This window comes from Parasteatoda tepidariorum, chromosome 4, assembly GCF_982258835.1.
Source record: "Parasteatoda tepidariorum strain Cologne lab strain chromosome 4, Ptep-v5.0, whole genome shotgun sequence".
NCBI lineage: Eukaryota > Metazoa > Arthropoda > Arachnida > Araneae > Theridiidae > Parasteatoda > Parasteatoda tepidariorum.
Window position 1 is genome coordinate 37726702 of NC_141758.1, and position 22252 is coordinate 37748953.

Genomic DNA, 22252 nt, shown 5'->3' on the forward strand with positions numbered 1-22252 from the left:
CAAGCAATTCTTCAAAACATTTAATTTTTAAATCTTAATAAAATGCGTGTTAATTTGAGGTAGAAAATTGTATATTTTGCTTCGAAAATGTTTATCTATTCAGTGTTAATAAAATGAAGCAAAGTGAGCTTTTCAAAAACTTTTTAAAGTTTTAAGGAATAGTTTTTAAGGAAAATTAAGTTAAAACTTGATGACAAATTTAAACATTTATTGGCAAGAGTAATTTTACTCCGTATAGACATATATTTTGCTAACGCAACAGTGGCGATAAGAACATCCACATTGCTTTTTGTGAAAACTCTCTTCTTTTCACTTCAAAAGTGTGGATTTCGAGATTAAATTGAATTAATATGTTAAAATAAAAAAAAAAGCTATTTGAAACAGTGTCTTACGCGTGTTTAGCATTAACGAGAAATTGGCAAGAATACTCAGAAACAACCGTTTGACACAAATAAATTGTTCTACTAGAGGTGTATAATTTTTATATACGAGCAGACGATTTTGTGTTTCTTGAATCTAGGCTATAAGTTCATTCCAAAAATCTAAATTTTCTCACATTCTTTAATTTTATTACTACCTTTCAAATTTTGAAATATTAAGGAAATAGTAAAAAAATTCAATAATTTGGAAAAAACAAAAATGCTGAAAAATGAAATGGTTTGAAATTCGCGATCGCAACGAACTATAGGGGGCGTTGTTGTATGAGACACATACCTGCGATTTCTATATGAACCGTCATTCAGTTACTCTGGAGACGTCGTTAATGTAGCGTGTAGCATTGCAACGTTCCTTCTTTAATGTGGCTTATTAAATTTAAAAAAGAAAAATGTTTAATATCCTTTCTTGTACAACCGAAAACAAAATGGTATCTCTTTTTATTAAAGAAGGAATATCCAAAACACATCGGAAAAATATTTGTACATTAACAGAAAAAAATATGTATATTCTTATAAGAGTTAAAACCTAATGCCCGAGAAATAGTATTACTAAATTTAATGATATAACATGAAAGGCCCATTTAAACTTTACATTCTATAGTTTTAAGAATCATATTACTTCAAAAATTAAAATGAACAAAAAGTATACATAGGCCTCATAATTTTATGAAATTTAATTTTGTAAACAAAGTTTTTTGACAACAATTTTTATCAAAAAATTTCAAGTTTCAATAAAAATCATTATTTAGAAACTAAGAAACGTAAAATAAACAATGCTGACGAAACAAAAACAAAAAAAACAATTCTTTTTTGTCGCCATTTTTAGTGCTACGAAAATTCGTCTTTGGGATTTGCCAAAAACAAAACAAGATGCAATTTTATTTTTTCAGGAGGGAAGTATTTTACCGAAAAAACGAAAATGTACCAATTCCCACAACATGAAACTTTATCTTGGTAAACGTACGTTTTGGAAATGTTATTTCATTTGGAATCTTATTTATCAGAGTTCATATGGCGATATGATTGTTTTGAATCTATGCTAAACTCTATATCAGCTCATTTTCCACCGAAATCCGATTGACTATTTTGATTTTAAATAAAGTGTTTTATTTTATGAATTGTCGCAAAAATTTTAAGTGTAGATTGGCGGCACCTAAAAACTGCCAAATCTGCAGCGGCGGTGGCGTTAATACGTAAGTACCGAATTTTTATTCCATACTTTTCTGAATCATATTACTTCAAACATTGGAATATACAAGAAGTATACATAAACACATAATGTTATACCATTTAATTTTTCAAAAAAAGTATTTTGAGAACAATTTTTAACAAAAAATTATAAACTAAAAAACGGAAAATAAAGAATTCTTAGGATAAAAAAACGATTTTAAGAATTCTTAACATTGAAATAAAAACTTTCATATTGTTTCTTTTTTTATTATTCTTATAGTTCTTAATCAGACGTAAAAAACCATTCTGTAGAGAACCATCATCAAATGAAAAAAAAATATTTACAAGCAAATTTTTTATTGTAAAAATCATTGCACTTACCTGATTTATAATTACCGGAGAATTCCAAAATGATAAGTTCCTTGTTTGAAAACTTTATTCTCAAATAATAGATACATAGTTTATCCCTTCATTACTTTTAGATAACATACTACACAGCAAAATTTTATAATTGATATAAATTTGAATATGTAGCTAAAAACAGAATAGCTGAATTCTAGTTGAACTTATTCTTTCAAAACTAAAAAAAACTTACCAGGAAAACGATTAAAATTAATTAAGAATCAGCACAAATGGCACTATTTGAAGTAACTTGGATAATTTTTTATTGTTGTTTTCCGAATTATATGGATACAGAAATATATACTATTCTATAACGAAGAAGAATATGCTATAACTATTACAATTCTGTATGTTCTGAATTCATATTTATTCACTGGAATGACGAAAGCAATGTTGACTTCACTTTAATTCGTAATGAATTGAAGACAGAAGAAATGCATTTTACCTTAATACACACATCTGTAACAGTATCCGAAATCGGAAGTCATCAGTTGCAAGTTTGTTGATAATAGAAATTAAAAATTATTGAGGAATTTTTCTTCAAATGTTTGGCGTGTTCTGTTACTGAAAGATTTACTAATATTCTGGAGATTTTTTTCAAGTTCTTCGGCCTTTTCCTTAGGGAAATTTTGTTTCTTATTTGCTGCTAAAAAATGGCGTCTGATTCTGTCAATGACTTTGATGGAACTAAATGAAAACGTGATAAATTAATGTCTGATATTTACAGGCTCCCGCTAGACGGCGTACTCGAGCGTTGCGATCTCGAATAAAGGAATTGATTGAGGAAAGGAAAGGAAAGCACATGATTGAAATATCGTCTGCTAAATTACAGCTCAAATATAACTTGCCTCATTATAATTAATATATCGTATGCTTAATAAGAGCACTAAATAAAACCATAACCGCTGTGTTTCTAAAAATATGTCAAAGTAAATATCCACTTGCATTCATTTTAATAAGTGGAACCGAAATTAATTGTTTTTAAACATATTATTTGCATAAAAAGTGGTTGAGTTTGAAACATTTATTAAAGACCTCGCTTGAAATGTTAAAATTTTGGTAAATATTTTTGCTTTTTTATTAATAAGTCCATTTTTTATAAACAGAAACTTTTGTGCTGATTTTGTTTTCTCTAATTAACGGGCTTTAATTTGGATAATTAGTAATTACTAATTATCCAAATTAAACTAATTATCCAAATAATAATTAATTATTTCTTGGAGACGGCTTTAACACTTAAGTGTTAAAGCCGTCTCCAAGAAATTCAAATGCAATCTATAGTTATGCATTTCTAAAACAAAGACATTGAATAACTTAATATGACTCTGTTATGAGAAGAACAAATATTAATGTTAATTGAATATATTGATTTATAATTAATGCCGTTGTTGAATTCGTTTTAAATCTAATGATTTATATATTAGAGAAGAGTTTTTAAACTGTAGTTCGCGATCCCAGTCGGGGTTTCCAAAACTTTTTGCAATTTTTTTTATTTATTTTACTTATAATGTAAATTGTATTATAATTATAATTTTGAATTTTTTACTTATTTAAAATTTAAACATTGTTCGATGTCTTAAAATTTAAAATTAAAGATATGCATTACGCTCACGCGTGTATCGGATTTGCACAATGCTTATGGTTTCCAACAAAATTTTCGCAAATATTATGAAGTCCCCTCAGAAAAAAGTTTAAGAATAATTTTCTAATAGCATTTAATTTTTTTATTACTTATCAGATGTTACTGTTTTGAGGAAATTTTACTTCATAAAATTAAATGATATGATAAAATGATGAATATAATCTGATAACATGTATGATAGAATAAGTCAACGTGAAAAAACTATGAAACACATCAAACTTATATTGAAATACTAAATGGGCAAAATGTGAGAATTAGAGATTAATATAAAAGCAAGATATAGGTATTTTCCCCCTTTAATAGTTTCCCGACGCTTTCTTTATAAAGGGGAATATTGAGAGTGATAATTTAAATATTTTACTAAAATTACAGTCCAGTGCAAAAAAGGTATTTTTTTTAAAATTCTGTAGTAAAATAATTAACCATTAATAATTAGCCTTTTTAATTACATGTGATTCGACTGACCGCTTTTGTGATTAGCAATTTTGCGTTTCATAGAACAAGACAACAATGAGAGTCTAAATGATAACCAAGAGAAAACTAACAATAACTCCCTTTTAAAATCTTGGTTAATTAGTTAACCTTGCAACTAAAACAATTCAAGAAGAATGACTTATCTGAGTACGAAGAGTGTGAAATTTATTTTATTTTAGCTCTGATACAATTCTTAAGGCAGATTTAGGTTTTAGCAAGTTTTTCTATTAGAATCATTCCTTATTACTAAGGCCCGGATTTTGATGACATTTGCATTTTTTTTGCATTTTTTGCATTTTTGAACATTTTTTGTCTTTTAGAGCATTTTTTTAGATTTATAGGGCATTTTTCTTGAAATTTTGGTGCGTATTTTGCATTTTAATGCATTTTTTAAAGTTTTCTGTTAATTTTTTAAAATTTTTATTATTTTTTATCAATTTTCATTATTACACTGGCTTCCAAACAATAAAGAAAATCTATAGGATATTAACAGATGAAGCAACATCTTTTCAAATTGAAGAAGAATTGTCAGTAAGTAAGACCGTCTTTTTCAAGTACGCACCTATAACATCAGTAGACGTTGAAAGAAGCTTTTGCAGGAATGAAAATTTACTTTCAGACAAGAGACGCTCGTTTACATTTCAAATTATCAAAAAACATTTAATAATCCAATGTAATTCTGATATTTAGTAATATTATGAGATGGAAGTTGTTATATCCATTAAAGTTTCTATACAAAATAAAAATATTTTGGTGTCAATATATTTTCCTTTTTTTTTGTTATTTTAGGATATAAAACATATTTTTCAAACTTTAATGAGCGTAGAACAAGTATTGCATTGCTTTATATCTTTTAAATGACTCATAATAATTTTAAAGATCAAAAAATTTTTTTAATTCAATATTTTTACTTTATTTAAGGCATTTTTTGCGCAATTTTTGCATTTTTAAGGGCATTTTTTGCCCTTTTTAAGGGCATTTTTTGCACTTTTTAAGGGCATTAGTTGAGATTTTTTAGGTCATCAAAATCCAGGCTCTACTTATTACATATTATAATATGCATTGTTTTTTAAAAAGTTGTTTTCATGTATAATAAAACTGTTGTACAGAGCTCAAAACAACAAACAGACCACACTAAATAAGTTTGGATCTAATGATCCGATTTTTACGTTTTAGGGTTCAATCTTAAAGGTTCAAGAGGGTGACCTTAAATATACTAAATAAATAGACCTTAAATATAAAAATAAGACGATATTTTAAGTAACGAAATCAGGCAAAAAAAACACCCTGTCTCTGAATAAACATACCTTTTTTATTTTTTACCAAAAATGATTTCTGACTTGGTAGCGCAATCAGGTAAATATAGTCAAAATTTAGTCAGAACAGCGGTCTAAAGTTTGGATCCTAAGTTTGTCCAAAGTATGGACAAAGTTTGTATATAAAGTTTGGATGTTAATTGTACTTTTTGCGTATTTCCCCATACCTCGAGAAATTTTCGAACGAATTAAAAAATTGTAACCCACAATTATAAAATTCACTTACCTATCGATAATTCTGTGCAAAATATAACTTTTAGTATAATATTTATTATTTTCTATTATTTTATCTAATAATAATCGAAAAACTTTTAAATTATAAGGTATACAATTTTTGCATCATTTTAAAAAATCAAATTTTGAAAAGCAAAATGCAAAATTTGAGCTAAATCAGTCGAATAGTTTCTGAGAAATCAAATTTTGAAAAAGTTTCGTTTATAAAATTTGATTTCTCGGGAACTATTCAACCGATTTTCCTTAAATTTTGTATTTTGTCTTGCAAACGTTCATTAATTAAGATAATGAAAATAATCTTTCTGAATTGCAAATCTTGCATTTCAAAATTGTTTCGACTATTGTTAAGTAAAATAATAAAAAACAGTAAATACCAACTAAAAGTTATTTTTTGCAAGAAACAATCTTTGGCTAAATGAATTTTATAATTGTGTGAGAAATTTCTTTAATTAACTTGAAAATTTCTCGAGATATGGCGAAATACGCCAGTAGTAAAATTAGCATTAAAAGTTCAAAATTTGGACCGCTCTCCTCACAAAACTATTTGGACCACAGGGTTAAAGAGTGAATAGAAACTAGTATTTCAATCTTAATAGTATCTCTATCTTCCCTTTATTGCTGTTTGGACCATACTTCCCAGATTGCGGCTACCCCCTATAATTTGGGTTCCGAATCCATCGAAAAAAATGTATGTTTATTCAGAGAAAGTGTGATTTTGTGTCTGATTTCGTAATGTAAAATATTGTCTGCAATAATTAATTAGCATATTTGAAGTCACCCCTTCGAACCAGTAAGATTGAGTGACAGGGCGGAAGTTCGGATCATTAGATCGAAAGTTATTCAGGACGATCTGTTTATTCTTTTGCTTATCGTACAGAAGAATGGCAGCAGAAACTATTGTACATCTCAGTTTGGGATGGCAAAGCTTTGCTTAGAACATCAGTCAAATCAGATCTTTAGATCAGATCAAGAACCCAATCAAACCAATAGAATAGCGGGAATAAACAGAGCTGCAGTCACAAGACTAACAGCCTTGGGACAAACTTACAAATGATACACCGTAACGAGCAAAATAATTAAACTGGCTCATAAAATATAATTTTACATCTTCAAATATGATCTATCTTATATATATATATATATATATATATATATATATATATATATATATATATATATATATATATATATATATATATATATATATATATATATATATATATATATATATATATATATATATATATATATATATATATATATATATATATATATATATATATATATATATATATATATATATATATGCAAATACTACTTTAATTATTGAAGTGTTGGTGTAAAATTTTTAAATAAATTAAATACGGTTTGGAAAAGATTCGGACGGAGGCCGAGAGAGTTATTTGTTATTGTTTTCAAAAATTTTTTAGGAAATTGTAACTGAATATTATTTTTTATATGCATGGAATTAAATGGGAAAATTATGTCTTAAAAGTGCAAAAAATAACTTTCTAACTCGAGCCAATTGTGTGATAATTTGATTGGACAGTACATTGTTTGATTTTTGCTGAATCTTACACTTATTACTCACAGTTCAAAGATTTTCGAAAACGATAAGTAAAAGTTTATTTCTCCTGGCAAATTTAAAGCAGTAACGATAAGTCAGTTATGTTGAACTTCTAAATCAATACGACGAAAAAACGTTAAACAAAAATTTTCACTTCGGGGAAAAAATGAAAGCAAAGCAATATTGCTCTGAAATTGATGTTTCTTGACCAATTGCCACACCTACGAGAAGTATTTCTAATAGAAGTAGTAATGGATTTCTGGCGAAGGGTTTCCACAGTGCGTGGTCGAATTCCCCAGGGAACAAAAAACTACGGAATTGGTTGAAAAAGTTGAGATTAATTCATTATTTCTGTGAATAAAATGTTATTAATCTTGTGGAATGTGAGACCTTGAAGAGATAGTAAAAAGATGGACACTTTTCGAACAGATTTATGGTTTTTTTTTCTTCCTTTTTTTGTTTAAAAAAGCAGATTTTGGCAAAGTGATTAATCATTTTTTTCAAAATTGAGTGATTTAACAAAGTATTTTTTTTAAACGAACCAGGAGCAATGTTTCAAAGAATTCTTACATAATAAATTCTGTAAAAGTTAACCGATAAATATAGATCTCTCAAAATCATTTAAAAAAAATTGTCTCAGTTTGCTTAAAATTACTTTGAAAATGTCAAACAATTATATAGTGACAGCAAATTCATCTGCTATGTCATTTCTTATAAGAAAAAAAAATCCGTTTTTTTATTTTTTATAAAGAGAAATTTTTAATTCGTAAGTAAATTGTTACAGTGGTACGTCGCCTATTTTTTCCTGTCATTTGTATAAATAGCTTCTTAATCTTAGTTATAGAAATATATGATTGTTTTCATCGTCATATAAAAATTATAGTTTAACTGTGAGTCTATTTATACAGGGTGCGAGACAAGTTATAATATTTGGAGGAAGTTAAATATTATTTTCTTCCTTATTGAATGGATAGTTTCATTATAAAAGAGCCAAAAGCAGTTAGCATAAAAAAAAAAACTAAAATAGAGCGTATTTGATAAAACATAACCAATACTAGAAACTTTGTCTGACGTAGAAATAAAAGGTGTAAGAATAAAGAAAATAAATGAAAAACGAAGAAAACATACGAGGGTATATCAACTATCAGATGTTTCGTTATCAACATTTTATTGCACAAGTGGCGTAAAATCCAAATTCTTGCAAAATTTATAACCAAAAAGAGTTTAAAAACACGAAATTCCCTGGGTACACAAAAACCATTTTCTTCATAGAGATATCAGTTTAAAGCAGAGCTTTTTTAACTAGACGTGGTGACTTAGAAAAAGGGATTGCATGCTTAAATTTTAGGGTCGTAAGAAACATGTCTAATATTTGTTTTTAGTTTTGAAAATAATAAATATGGTAAAATAAACCAGCTTCATCAGCTTATTGACGAAATGTTTAAATCTCTTGAGAAAAATTGTTTCAAAATTTTTTTCCCTCTTTTTTTGTTTCCTTCTATTCCGATAGTAAAGGAAGCAAAGTATTTTAATTTTCAAAAAAATTTAAAATTCAAATTAAAATTTCAGTTTTTTCAATTGGTTAAAAGTGAATTTTTAATGCGTGAAAACGTAGCACTGTAACTGTTTGCAATCATACAAATAGTAAAAATCTTTAATTATTTCTTCATCATCAATGTAAAAAAAAAAAAAAAAAAAAAAAAGTAGAAACGTCGCCAAATTGATGAATTTTTGAAAAGTTAAATATTTTTTTATGTAGAAAATATTTGTCTGTTTCTTTTAAAAATACTTCTCAGCAAGATAGTTTATATAGTGCTGATTAAGGATTTATTCCAAGTTCAAGATACTCATTTAAAGCTCATTTTGCGGAAGATCTACGAGAGAAAACTCCATTATGCAAAAAAACAGCCTAAAATGCTAAGGAGAGTGTATTATGCCAAAAAAAAACATGGAAGTCAGAGCAATCTTGGAAACAATTACAATTCTGCCGCCTCGCGGGACATAAATTCATTTCCGAAAGAAGGCATAAAAGTAGAAAGCTTCAGTAGGAAATGACCATGTTCACATAAAAGTGTCGATTTATGTTATGGCATTCAATGTCAATCCCTGACCACTGGTCAAGGGGGGGGGAGGGTGTGGTCCACACGAAGATTGTCAAAGGAAGATTGATTTTTTTTGACGGCAAGGTCAGCAATCATTGGAGCTCCACCCAGTGCTTTATGCAAATAGAATTCATTTGGAAAACGCTATTGGAAGCCCATCGATGAATATAATCACTGTTCGTAACCATTGCAACAAAAACCTGATCCCCCCCCCTTCCTCCTTCAAAAAGTTTCATGAAATCAGCTCTTAGATAAAGAAAATATATAACATAATAAATGAATAATTACAATTAAAAGCTTGATTTTTGATTTTATATTCCATAACACCATGTGTGTTAGATGACCGACTATTTTCGACTAAAAATCTATTTAAGAAGCCGGAAGGTTTACTGTGCTCTGCTTCGATACAAAGTTATAGCTTGAAAATTTTTTATTATTAGTTTCAAAGAACGTCATCAGATGGCGATGCGGATAATTTGAAAACTCAGTATAAATTGTCAGATTTCACTAAACAGAGAGCAGTAAACCTCAATTTTTAATTGATAATATGATAACATCTTGCAGATATTTTGTGAATTTTTGGTTTTCCAATTTTTTAAAAATACTATTATATATGTTACCGGCAAAGTTTGAAATCCGGCATTCTATTGAATGCCTAGGCATTGTATACAATGCATAAAACTAGCAGACAATGTATGAAATTATTTATATTTCACATATCTGCTAGGCATTCTATAGAATGCCAAATGAGAAACCGGCAAAGTATAAAATCTTCTGTGGCCATACAAGTAAAGGTGTTGAAATGGATATTTTGTGCAATATTTGTTTCAAAACTGAAAATAATTGTGACTGAAATGTGATTTTTTTATACGAAAATTTTGTTTCCCTAAATAAGAAAGGCATAAATTATGTTTCGTACAACTTTCATTTTTCTTTACACATTTTGAATAATTTTTTTTATAGGCACTCTCATTATTTTTTCAGAGTAATTTTTTTTATTTTTGAGAAATGCGCATCATTTACATAGTAACCTCATCAGGACATTTTTTTCATACTTTGCCTAAATAGCATTTGCCATTCTATAGAATGCCTTGGGAAAGTATCTAATACTTCTCATATTTCATATCTTGCCTAAAAACATCCGACATTTTATACAATGCCTAGGCATTTTATAGAATGCCGGCGTTTTCATACTTTGCCGGTAACATATAGACAAAAATATTAATCGAACATTTTTTAAAGAATTTAGTTTTGTCCAAAATACACAAAATTTAAAGCAAATTTTGTAGAACATTTTACTTCTCTGGATTCGTTTGAATTTGATTTCATGTTAAAAATTCAGAGTCACATTTTCTGAAAGTACCTATGTAAGCGGAAGTAGAAAATATAACAGACAGAAATATTAATATAACAGTAAAAAGAATTTAGTTATGTCCAAAATACACAGAATCCAATGTATATGTGGCGTCAACGCAAATTACATTAAAAAAATAAATGTCAATTATAACAAACTATGTTTCACATAGATTTCAAAGTTGTAATAAAAAAGAACTACTTTGTCTTACAAAATTGTTAAATTTTTTATATATGATTTTTTTTGTAATATTTGACAGATTATTTGTAAGTTTTTCTGAAAGTTTTTGCTTAACCGGATTAATTTAAAACTGGTTATGTATGAAGAAAATGTACGTTTTATTTTCCGCAAAAAGCATACACTAGTTGAACTCGCTTTTAACTAGGCTTGTTTTAGAAGCAATCCGCATTCAACGAAAAAAAACAAATGGAATTACTTTCTTGGTACAACGTTAAGTCTATTAAAGCAAAGCAAGCTTCTAAGGAGCGATATTTTTTTGATTCATAAAATTTCTATTTAATTCCATCAATCCAGTTCAGCTAACCTCTAATCATAGTAAGAAATGGCATAGAGAGGAAAAATTTCTTTTTGTTGTTTTTCAGATCGATGATATTCTTTTTAAAGTCGATGATGCTTTTCGGGTCATGAATCTATCCGTAGAGCAATACCACGAAAAAGAGTCAATAAGATAGTTCAAAGCAAAACTTATTTTGTACTGTACGGAAATAAATTAAAAAAAAAATGAATAAAATTAAAAAAATAAAATTAAATGAAAAATAAAATTCGCAAGATAAATCCATGCAGAAAATAAATTTCCATCGCTATTCCGGATAACTGATTTTCCCGGTTTTCTGAATCGCTTCAAAAAGCCGTTTTTTTTATGGTTAAACCCAACTAAAAAAAAAAAATTTGGAAATAATCTTAAAAATAAGAAAAAACGATGAAGTAATGCACTAATGATTATTTCCAAAATGATGGTAAGGTAAACATCTTTAAAAAAAGAAAGAAAAATCGTAAAATCTTATGAGGAAAAAAATTTTTTTTTTTTAAAATGGCGAGAAAATTTATCAAATTTCGTTCCGGTTTTTTGGTTTTCCGGTTTTCTGATTTCCGGATAACGGGTTCTGTACTGTACTAATTGTGAAGGTATTTAGAGGTATTAAAGGTTTTAATAAGAATTCTACGAATTGTTTTCCGTATAGTTTCAGAAAGTAATTTTTAAGTGGCAGCAAAGATAGTGTATTAATATTTTTAAAAAAAATTAAAGGTCAGTTAGAGAAATGGTCACGCATCTAAGTCCTTATCAAGGTCTTATGAGATTCTATTTGTTTTTATAGTTTCGGCTTTACTATGCTGCACTGATAAATATATTTCGCATGAAACTTAAATGTTTGAGGGTTATGTAATAAATACTACCTATACTAATGTAAGTATAAAGTATTATATTGATATATTTGGTGATTTCAAAATCGGTACCAATATCAAGCAGTTACACTGATGCCGTAGAAATAAGTGACTTACAGTCTCTTGAAAGGGATATGTACCGAGAAAATTTCTTCATAGTGGTTAATTGTGACTGAGTAGATTGCGAAAAATATCATCACACCAAATGATGCTAAATACAGTTGATCTCTATCTTGATGGGGGAACAACAAAAAACGTATTTTGATTGATATGATAACGTAAAGCCACCGAGAAGGGCAACAAATAACAATAAATAAAGGAAAAAGATATTATTTTAGTTTTATTAATTGAAAAGCTTATTTGAAAAAAGATTCGTTCGTTTATTCGTTTCTCGCAACAGAAGACTTATATTTTTTTACAACCAACTTCTTGCTTAAGCCGCATAATCATTGTATATTTTGACAGCTGATATAGCAATGATGCACCACACCAGTTTCAACTAATAAAGGCATTAAATAATGCAATCCGGCGATTAACAGCTCGTGAGATCTCTGACGCATTAACTTTGTCAATTCGACTATCATGATCATTTGAAAAGTCCCCGATATAATCCCAAAACTCGACATGTGTTTTCCTCATGTTTTTACGGAAAGAAATTTGTGCTGTAGAGTTAACATTTGAAAATTGTTTTTCAAATGTCAAGAGAGTCGTCCATTTTTGAAGCACATCATCTCTGGGTTCGAGAATCAGATTATCTACAACAATGTTCCGGATTCTATAATTTTTTAAAAACTGAGAAATTTTAATTAATCGAAAATCACTTCCTTCAGTTTTTTTGCCGACAAAGAACAAAGATTTTATGAGCAAGGAATCATGCTATTGCTAGGAAAATTGCAAAAGGTATTGGACCAGAATAGACAATGCATGATTCAATGAAATATTCACGCAGTATAAGAAAATCGCCTTTTATTTTCATTAAAAAAAAAAAAAAAAAGGAAAACCGAAATTACTTTCCGACCATCCCAATATAATCGGAAAAATAAGAAAAAAATATGGTTTCTAAATTATTTTTTTACCGATTATTTTTTTCCTATTTATTTCATAATTCATTACCTAATTTGAAATAAAAATCATGCAAGGTACTAAAATCGAATGAGAATCAGATATCTTAAGTTCAGAGTGAAAACTAGAACAATTTTGTTAAATTAAACATACTCATACACTTAATGTTTTTTTCTCGGATTCATTAATTCCCCTAAAACTGTCACTTACCTTGTTCTTCCACTAATTCAATAGATAAGGTATATACTTTTTGGTTTTGAGCATGATTCTGCAGTGTTGCTTTGTACTCATTTGTACTGATTTTTTTCGCTTTTTTTTTATTTCACCCCATGCGAAGAACGTGTATTCAGTTAGCGTAAAAAATTTTATTAAAATTACCAGGCTGTAAAAAAATGTGAAAAGTAAAAGATTTTTATATCTGAAATAATAAAAATATAATAGCTAATAATAATTTTCCTTTTTATTTATATATAATTCAACAGACCACCACAGGATTCGAAGCTGCTTGCTTTCATGTTTAACTAATAAATGGGGCTAAGTTTGAAAACTATAGGCCAATATAAAAGCAAAGATTTTATATGCAGAGAACATACAATTTTAAAAATAGAGAGAGGGATTGATATTACGATTAGGTCCTCTTTTGTCCGAACCAATTTGTTTATAATTTTGCAGACCTCGTGTTGAATATATATATATATATATATATACAGTGAATTCGCGATAACTCGAATCTGATAGGACTGACGAAAAACTTCGACATATCGGAAGTTCGACTTACCGTTAGTTTCGGTTTTGGACTTTCAAAATATTGTCGGATTATTTAATTAATGCTTATTAATTACAAATCTTCTAAATGCTTACAATATTTAAGATCATTTTTCTGACAAGCCATTTACGATAAGACTGTTTTAAGCACTTTGTGATACCCTGGTCCATCAGCTGCAACTTTGCTGTTGTGTTTTGCGGGAGAAACTGCAAGTTTAAGGCTTTCAAATTAGGTAGATCACTATGTGCTGTGCATTTATCCATTAAGAGTATCACTTTTCTTTTTTTAGCGAAGAATTTCCGATCCAATTTTCTTACATAGTCTTCAAATAAAACTGATGTCATCCAAAACTTTTTGTTAGACTTGTAATCCAAAGGACACGTTTTTACATTCTTGAAACATCGGGGATTTCGGTATTTTCCGATAACAAGTAAGGGCAATTTCTCTGTCCCAGACGCATTTCCTCCAACTAGGACAGTCAAACGTTCCTTGCTCATTTTACCCCCTGAGCAGTTTTCATCCTTAAACATCTTATTTGGAAGACATTTAAAAAATAAACCCATTTCATCAATATTGAAAACATCATTTTCACTGTATCCTTGAAGTAAATTTGGTAAAGTTTCATTTAACCAGTGTTCACATACTTCAAGAGGGTCAGCTTTAGCTTCTCCATGAAGAAAGCGAAAGACATTGCGTGTGTTTTGCAAAGGAAGGGGCAAGATATTAGCTCCTAGGTCTTTTTTCTTGCTTTAAAAGATCCAAAAAAAATCGAGTTAAGGGGAGTAAAATTCGAGTAATCGAGAATAATTAACATGAAATTGAAGATAAAAGGGTCGGGACCTTATAAAAATATCGAGTTATAGTAATATTCGAGTTATCGTACTTCGAGTTATACCGAATTGACTGTATATATATATATATATATATATATATATATATATATATATATATATATATATATATATATATATATATATATATATATATATATATATATATATATATATATATATATAAGTTCAAAATGAAGAATAAAACAAAGAAAAATTATAGACATATGAAAAAAAGGGGGATATATATATATATATATATATATATATATATATATATATATATATATATATATATATATATATATATAAAACTAGCTGGCAATGTATGAAACGATTTATATTTCACACATCTCCTAGGCATTATATAGAATAACAAACGAGAAACCGGCAAAGCATAAAATACATCTCCGATTCGTCAAAATGTCATTCAAAAATGTCAAATTCAAAATGTCATGCAATGCTGCCATGTTGCAACAAGTAGGTTAATCTCTTATTTTTTGTATGAAAATTTTGTTTCCCTTAATAAGAAAGGCATAAATTATGTTATTTACAAAATTCATTTTTCTTTACGCAGTTTGAGTGTATTTTTTTTAATGGCACTCTCATTATTTTTTCAGAATAACATCTTTATTTTTGAGAAAGGCACATCATTTACATAATAACCTCATGAGGACGTTTTTTTCATACTTTTCCCAAATATCACTTGTAATTCTATAGAATGCCTAGGTATAATATACAATGCATAGGGAAAGAATGTAATACTTCTCATATTTCACACTTTATTTTACTTTAAAAACATCCGGCATTCTATGTAATGCCTAGGCATTCTATAGAATTCCTGCGTTTCACACTTTGCCGGTAACATATATATCGATTTCAGAGCTTTCCATCCCTAATAAATAGTCTAATTAGCTTAGAAATACTGAGCATTATAACAAAACAAAAATAATTTTCCATAACCTTTATTAGAAATCAGTGATTACAGAAACAATTTCAGTCCTGTAAATTACTCATCGAGAAAGCTAAAAGTGTTCTCCTATTAGTGCAAAAGATTTAATCACATTCATAAATCCAGTGAGTAGAGCTCTAGCAACTATAATATCTAACTGTAATATCTAACTATAATGTAACAAATTCAATATCTATTTCTTTTCAGCTGCTCAATAATCTATATTCATAAGTACGAGTGACTTTAAGTTTCAATTTTTATTTAAGTTTTGAGTGATTCTTTCTTGCGATGTTTACAATTAATTAAATAAAAGTAACAACAGAACAGAGGAATACATTTTATATAAAAAAGAATACATTTATTGACTATTCACAATTATTTACTTGAAGAGAGAAATGCATATTCGTAAAATATCGGTCAATTTTGGAATACAAATAATGACCGTTAAACAAAGAACATCAAATGTCCGTTGTTTCATCATTTCAACAGAATTCTTCACTTCAGTTAAATAAAGATAAAAAAAAAATAAATAATTATTCGCATGAGTGAATAAAAATGGTGCACGTGCCAATGTCTGTTATTTTACAACACAACGATTAAAATGTTTATTAACATTTTTATATTAATGTATATGTTACTGGCAAAGTATGAAACTCCGGCATTATATATAATTCCTAGGCATTATAAATTCTATATAATGCCGGATGCCATTTAGGCAAAGTATGAAATAAACGTCCTGATGAGGTTATTATGTAAATGATGTCATGTTACTGTGAATGACCGAAATCGATGGTTGTTGACTTTCACCGGTGAATGTTGACAATCACATAGTCGCTTTGGTGAATGTCCGAAATATTTATTACATCCTATTTGATATTAATTTATTCGTGGATATAATTACATTTATTCGATATTTTAATACTTACTGACCATAGATTAGAAGAAACATCAGTGTTTGGAGTATCGGGCAAATATATACCGGGCAATGATACTTGACCTTAAAAAATATCAGTGTAGGATATACCGGGCAAATGTATCCCTGGCAGTGGCACTTGACCTGAAGAAAACATCAGTGTAGGGTATACCAGGCAAATATATACCGGGCAATGGCACTTAACACATTCGCTGCCACTAAAAATGATATTTCCATCCTCAGAAGCCGGAGCATGTAACTTACAGAGATGTCAACTGCTCCGGACACGCCAAAATAATTTTAAAAAACGGTAAATAATTACAATTTAAAATTTGCAAACATTTAAATAATTTTGTTAATTTTTAAAAGGTTTAACATGTCATAATTGTAATGAAGTGGTGAATATATAAGCCTACGAATTATTTAGAAATAGTGGTGGATAAAAATCGACTAAATTGAATTTATTAAACCAAAGAATCAAAATTGATAAACTACCACTTTAAAATATATATTTGCTGTCCGGAGCAAGTTGGCATCTCTGAACTTATCATAGTCGATCGACGCAAGAGCGCGTCGTCGGCATACCAGGAGGGGCAGCTCTGACGCGCTAGCGCGTTGGTGGCAGCGAACGTGTTAACTAGACCTAGTATGACTAGACCTTTGGTAAATGTCCGAAATATATACTAGGTCTAGTTAAGTGCCATTGACCGGTATATATTTCCCCGGTATATCCTACACTGATGTTTTTTTAAGGTTCAGTGCCACTGCACGGTATACATTTCCTCGGTATACCCTACATTGATGTTTTTTTAAGGTTCAGTGCCATTGCCCGGTAAACCCAACACTGATATTTTTTTAAGGTCAAGTATCATTGTCCGGTATATATTTGCCCAATACTCCAAACACTGATGCTTCTTCTAATCTATCGTCAGTAAGTATTAAAATATCAAATAAATGTAATTATATCCACGAATAAATTGACATAAAATCGGATGTAATAAATATTTCGGACATTCACCAAAGCGACTATCTGATTGTCAACATTCACCGGTGAAAGTCAACAACCACCGATTTCGGTCATTCACAGTAACATGCACATCATTTACGTAACGTTTATTTCATACTTTGCCTAAATAGCATCCAGCATTATATAGAATGCCTAGGCAATGTGTGATAGATAAATCATTTCATACTTTGCCGGTAACGTATATACCTAATTGTTTTATTGATTTTACATATTTTGAATACACTAAAAAGAATATTGATTTTTCATAAATTTCCTAGAATGGCTTATTAACATTTTTAAATTATTGTACAAATTTAATTCCTGCATTGGATCAGCTGATGATAGATATCAATAATATAATTACCTATTAATGTTGAATACGATAAGAAATATTAGTTTTTCCTCAATTTTAGGAAAACCATTTTTTAAAATTTTCATATTTTTGTGCAAATCTAATTCTTTGTTTTGGATAATTTAATGATGGATAAATAAACTAATCGAAGCATTAACATTGAATGTGATAAGGAATATTAATTTTCTTTAAAATTTAATATAAATATTTGTTTTCATTTTTGTTTTCTTGTTTTAGCCTAAAAATTGTATTGGATCATTTAATGCTAGATTAATAATATAGACTAGACTTATAAGGAATTATATAAGTCAAAAAAATATTAATTTCCCTTAAGTTTCATGTTTATTAATGTTTTTATATTCTTGTTTAAGCCTGGATTATCTGACGCTTAATAAATAATTTAAGTGTCCTATCAATATTGTGTACAACAAAAAAGCATAAATTTTTCTTCAATTTTGTAAGAAATGTTTATTATCTTATTTACACTCTTGTATAAGTCCAATTCTTGTATTCGATAATTTCATGATGATAAATAATCTTATTGACTTATTAGCACTGAATGCGATACAAAATATTAATTTTCCTCAAATCATGTTAGAAATTTTTGTATCCCTTTTTGTTTTCGTAAATTTTTATTTGCTTAATTGTATTGTATTTTGCCTAATTCATGTATTGGATCATTTAATGATAGATAAATAAATAAATTTTTTTTCTGATATTTAGAATATTGAATTCTTATATTTGATAATCTAATGACGATTAAATAATGTAATTGTCCTATGACTATTGAGTATGCTAAAAAAATATTAATTTTCCATAAATTCTATAAGAAATGTTTAATATCATTTTTACATTCTTGTACCAGCCTAATTCTTGCATTGGGTTATCTAATGGCGAATAAGTAATCTAATTGACCTATCACTATTAAGTAAGACAAAAAAGTACTCATTTTCCATAAATTTTTTAACAAACATTAATTTTCATTTTTACATTCTTGTGCAAGTCTAATTCTTTTATTGGTTCATCCAATAAAGAATAAGTAATCTAATTAACCTATCAATATTGAATACGATTAAAAAAAAAAACAGTAATTTTATAACTTGGGGAATTTTTTTAGTTATTTGGTGTTCTGGCTAGAAAGAACATTGGATCAATGATGGATAGGTGTGTAAGTGTATGTCAGTAGGAACCGACCCACAAAATGGTTAAGCAGCAGATGTCATAAAGGCGACATTCCCAAGGGGGTGGGTGGGGCTTTCGAAATACGTGGGAGAGGAGGGGCAAAACCCCTATTTCTAGAGAGGCATAGTACGTGTAAATGGCTGTAATTGTAGAGATTGATGTAGTGGAGCGTTGCTGTGTGTTCTATTTACAGACTTTCTCTTCCGCGTTGCTTCCGATAACCGACACACATATTAGAATATTCTGAAAAAATACTAAAGCTAGGTTCGGAAAGTCCAAACAACGTGGAATCGATTTGAAAAAGTTTCAAGCGCCAAATCTTCGAGTGTTGTTCACAAAATTAGGCACTATGTTGCAATATTTAAGGGGAAGACGTTTTTCTTCTTTACCATCTTTAAATCTAATTCACTTTGAAAGTGCTTGATTAAATGCTGTTCTTTTCTTTTTTCTCTGAAAACGGTTCCTAATGTGAGAAACTCTGTTTTAAATTAAAATTAGAACATTAAAATTATTGGGATCTTCTTCATTATTATTAAATAAATTTATTTTATCATTCAATTTCATAAATTATTCTCAATCTGAAGAATAATTTAACAAAACATCACTAGATAAAAATTTCCCCATTAAAGGTAACACCGTAAAAATTTTTTGATTTTAAAATTAACTTAGACGACAAACTATATTTTAGTATGTATAGGTATAAAATTTCAGATATCACCTGGTTATGTAAAAAAATCTAGGCATTTATCTTTGTAATTGTATTGTGTGGAATTTATTGGGATTCCTTTTTGCTAAATCCAACAACCACTGTCTCTGTGGATTTTTTTTTCCTGGCTAAGTTTTTGGGTTGAGCTTTTTGGTCCGTAAAGGGTTAAATGGATTTTATGTGTGAAGTACCAAACAGATTTATATTAACATTGGTAGATATTTTGTTGGCTATTTCAAATTTATATATCTTTCTATTTTCTGTAATGTAATATGGCATCAATTATTTAAATGATTTTTTAAACTATTTTTTTGACTTTATTTTTCTGAAAAAATTCAAACAATAATATTTTTTGAAAGTTTTTTTTTATAATTAAATTCTGATTTTGAAAGCGCACTGCATTTTCTATAATTTATACGCATTTGTATAAAATTAGGATCGGCCCATATTTATTTCAGTACGCAAATCCAAGAAAGCTATATCGTGCCTTGCATTTGGCCAATGTTAAAAGCATGCTATCAATATATATATATATATATATATATATATATATATATATATATATATATATATATATATATATATATTATGAGTCACCGTAAACCCGGTAATTTCTCTATCTATTAATAATATTATATTTAGTATTGTTTTTGCGAGGTTGTCTTAATTAATAATTTAAGTAATGTTAAAAAATTAGTTATGTACGCTAACTATTTCTTTAGAATAATTTTGCACTTTCATAGAAATAAAAAAATAGTTACGAAGTAATTATTTAGACTTATTTTTGTTTTGATCTTTTCTAAAGTGGCTGTAGTAATTTTAAACATAAACGGTACTATGAAGTCGCATATTGTCTTACCAACTATTGGAGTACAACACGTAAGGGAATATTGGGATGAGTTTCCTATCTTATCTCACAAAGATATGGAAATAATTTTAATTCGCCGGTCAGGTGGCCGAGCGGTTAGCGTGCCTGACTGCGAAGCCAATGGTCACGGATCGAATCCCGCTCTGGGCATGGATGTTTCTCTCTCTCTCGTGTGTTGTCCTCTGTTGTGTGTGATGAATGAATGTAGCCCACCATATGAATGGGTTTATGGAGTGGGTGATGTTACTCACCTCCGTGACTTTGGTTCACAGGTGTCCACTGGGTAACGCGAAATGAGTGACACTTCTGGCATCTTCTAAGGCGAAACGAATGAAGTTCAGTACCTGCCATTCAAAATTTTTTTTAAAATTCGTTTGCTGACTCCTACGATGATGAACTGTCTCGAACTCATTCTACGGTGGTTTGTGTGATTTAATGGATGCCGGAGAGACTTCAAATTATTACTAAAATTCAACACTTAAGGAACTTTGACAATATCACGGGCATCTCTTGAAAATAGTTAAAATTGGAAATAAAGCAAATCTGCGTGAGACGTTTAAAAAATTTGGTTAATATATTGTTAGGATTGGAAGAAAGGTTAAAGAATTAGAATATTATAATACAGTTGTGCTATGCATTCGGGATTTGTTGTCAATAAAGTTTAAGTGTTATACAAGGTAATTTAGAACGGTGACCAATCTGGTCGCCTATGGTAGCTAATAATTAATTACTTAATTGTCAAACTGCAAAGTGGAGTAATGATGGAGACCAAACAAGTCACCAAGGACGGCTAGTGTGCATAAAACTTTAATATTTAATTGTGACAAGAATTAAGAATTAAAAAAAAAGATGCAATAAATCAAAGATTATAAAACAAAACATATCTATGCGGTTTTTTTTTTCGAAATCATCGTCACCTTTAGAATGTATTTATCAAATCTTTACCAAAAATTAAAAAGTAAGCATATTTAGATGCGCAAGTTAAAATTTAAGTGAGGAAAAAAGTGAAACTTTATCAAAATAGGATGCGTCAACATAAAGGCAGGCGGAATTAAAGGCATGTTTGATTAACTGTTAAAGACTGAAGTTATTTCTAAGAATGACCCATCACTATCTCTTACTCTTTTCCAGCTATTTTGATAAGTGTTGAATACCGCCTTTTTCGTTCATAATTCGTCAGGTTTTAATAACGGTGTTTTTCCTAATTTCAAAATTAGTTTGTGGCCCTAATGTATAAATATACATTAAGACAGGCGGAATTTAAGGCATGAAGTTCCGTTTGATTAACGGTTGAAACCTGAAGGCGTTTCTAAGAATGACCCTTCACCATCTCTTAGTCTTCTCCAGCAATTTTGATGAGTGTTGAATACCGCCTTCTTCGTTCGTAATTCGTCAGGTTTTAATAATGGTGTTTTTCCTTACTTCAAAATTAGTTTGTGACCCTAATGTATAAATATATAAATGCGCGACCTTAAAATAGTAAACAAATTCATATTAGTGTTCTCTCTCTCTC